At 38.2% G+C, this 2,578-nt stretch overlaps 1 pseudogene; it reads right to left on the bottom strand.

Moving 5' to 3' along the window:
• Window positions 1–1,257: 1,257 nt before the first annotated feature.
• LOC122748620 lies at window positions 1,258–2,268 on the bottom strand (annotated as a pseudogene).
• Window positions 2,269–2,578: the final 310 nt, after the last annotated feature.

Raw genomic sequence — 2,578 nt, 5'->3', positions numbered from 1 at the left:
ATGGCAAAAACTCTAACTCCACTAAAGCTTTCCAACTATGTGTTCCAACAGGAAATAGCTATTTATGATTTGGCAGTGGCAGTGACATAATGAACTATTTCTGAGTACAATTCATTTACTTATGATTCTAGAGTGAAAATCTTACCCATATTAATCTTTGATCCAGTTTCAATGGATGTAAATACATTCACTTTGAATTACACTCACATTCAATGCAAGTGTCAAGTAATCGTAATAGATGGAATTTTTAGTTTTGTTTTTTTTCAAATACGTTCAAAGTGTCCTGACAAATCAGAAGCTGTTATTATGTCCTATTTTATGGTATTTAATAAAAATGGTGCTCCTATGGAAAAGTCAAGGATATATGTATGGCCTAATAGAAACAATTTCAGCTATTCACAACATGTTGAATCAACACTTCTCATCACAAAGATCTCAAGAACTCATATGGGGAACAAACACTGTTCAATTGCAAGGGAGCAGCTATTGTTATTTTAAACATGGACATGAATCCTTAGCATAGACCTTGTCAGGGGAATTAGGAAACTAAGACAAAATTTGCTGGTTGCTATTTATAATGGACCAGTGTTTTTCCCCATTACCCATGATTCTTAGAAAATAAATTGTGCCTCAATTATTGCTTATTTATAATTACATTTTAACAAAGCTATTTAGTACCTGACACAGAAAAACAATAACAAATACTTTAATTTTCAGAATCATTTAACATGAAATTATACAAATAAAATTTGTATAAACTCAAATCTACATTTGTTGTAACACAGATGGCAATGAACAAAGCAAAAAACACTAAAACTAAATTGCCTGCTATATACAAACACATTTGTGTCATGTACACTAAAAGTCTCTCTTTTTTTTTTTGTGGGGCAATGAGGGTTAAGTGACTTGCCCAGGGTCACACAGCTAGTGTCAAGTGTCTGAGGCTGGATTTGAACTCAGGTCCTCCTGAATCCAAGGCCAGTGCTTTATCCACTGTGCCACCTAGCTGCCCCCTAAAAGTCTCTTATGCAATAATCATCTCAGATCAACAGAAGACAACTTTCCATTGAATGTCAGCATCCTGAAATTTAGCTTGCTAGAGCATCTGCACCATTTCCTGCATGTCCTCCTTTAATATATCTGGTAATGATTTTGGTAATTACCACCCTTACAGGATGTTTTGCCATACGTTCTTTGTTGACCTTGGTCATAATTCCTGGATCCACCTCATGGGCCAGCTGCAACCCCTCTCTCCTTTCACTTGGTACTTTTGCTGCTTGTATATCTCTTTGTGGGGGTGGGGATGGATGGAGCATCTTTGATTTCAAACTTCCCAGAAACAAGCTGATGACAACTGTTTTATAATAATTTCTTTATAGGTTCTTCATCTGTACGTGCGATTAAACAAATTTCTCTTTTTTCATTTGTGTTCACTTCATTGTATTAATAGAAAGTTTAAGTTTCTCAATCTCTCTAAATATTGTTTTATTTGTTCTTCTGTTGTGTCTGGGTTGAGTCTGCTGATGAAAACTGTTTTTGGGCAGTACCTTTCCTTTTTGAGCTTTAGAACTTTTGGGGTCTGTCAACTTGCCATCCAGTTTGTGTTTTTTAAATTCCAAGACCTTAGCAATACTGGCAGCATCTTTAAGAATGCAAGTCTAGATCCCTTCAATCTTCCCATGATGGGATTTGTTTTAATAATGCAGGCATCTTGGTGATGAAGTGGAAAGGGTACCAGCAATGGAGTCTGGAGGACCTGAGTTCAAATTTCAAATCAGAAATGTACTAGCTGTGTGAACCTTGGCAAGTCACTTAACCCCAATTGCCTTAAAACATCTGGGGCCATCTCTAGTCATTCTGATATATACCTCACCACTTGAACCAGATGGCTCTAAAGGAGAGAGTGAAGTTGGTGACCCTGCAGAACCCTTTAAATCCAATTCACTACAAGTCATGACATCACCCCAATGTCACAGTCCTCTTCAAGAATGAAGGAAAAGCAACAATCTATTGTGTAATAATGCAGTCTACAACCTCTCCAAAATGGAACAGATGTTCATTGAGATCTCTCTTGCTCATATCCCAGCTTACCCATCCAATAAACATTACACAGTCCTCCTGGTCCTTGCTCACCTTGATTTTGGAGCCCTCAGTGCACTCCTCACCATTGTAGTACTCATTCAATTCCTCCATGACTGTGGGGCTGTCAGCCTAGGGCAGGTAGGACAGAGTTGATTTTGTGGTGGCACTTTGTATGGAGCCAGATTTAAAATAGCAGCAAAAGGGGGTAGCTAGTTGGCACAGTGGATTGGGCACCAGCCCTGTAATCAGGAGGACCTGAGTTCAAATCTTGCCTCAGACACTTGACACTTACTAGCTGAGTGACCCTGGGCAAGTCACTTAACCCCAATTGCCTCACCCAAAAAATGGCAGCAGAAGAGATTTGTTTTAGATTGTGCTTCTTAAAATGGGATTTGACTAGTAGAAAGTGATTTTATTGAATATAGGAATTATATTGCTTTTGTATCTTTGTCCCCATCTCCTGACACTGTGCCTGACATGGGGATTGCATTAGTTT

Source organism: Dromiciops gliroides, chromosome 1, assembly GCF_019393635.1.
Source record: "Dromiciops gliroides isolate mDroGli1 chromosome 1, mDroGli1.pri, whole genome shotgun sequence".
Classification (NCBI taxonomy): Eukaryota; Metazoa; Chordata; class Mammalia; order Microbiotheria; family Microbiotheriidae; genus Dromiciops; species Dromiciops gliroides.
The sequence above is the reverse complement of the archived record's forward strand: the minus strand, read 5'-3'. Positions and strand labels throughout refer to the sequence as shown.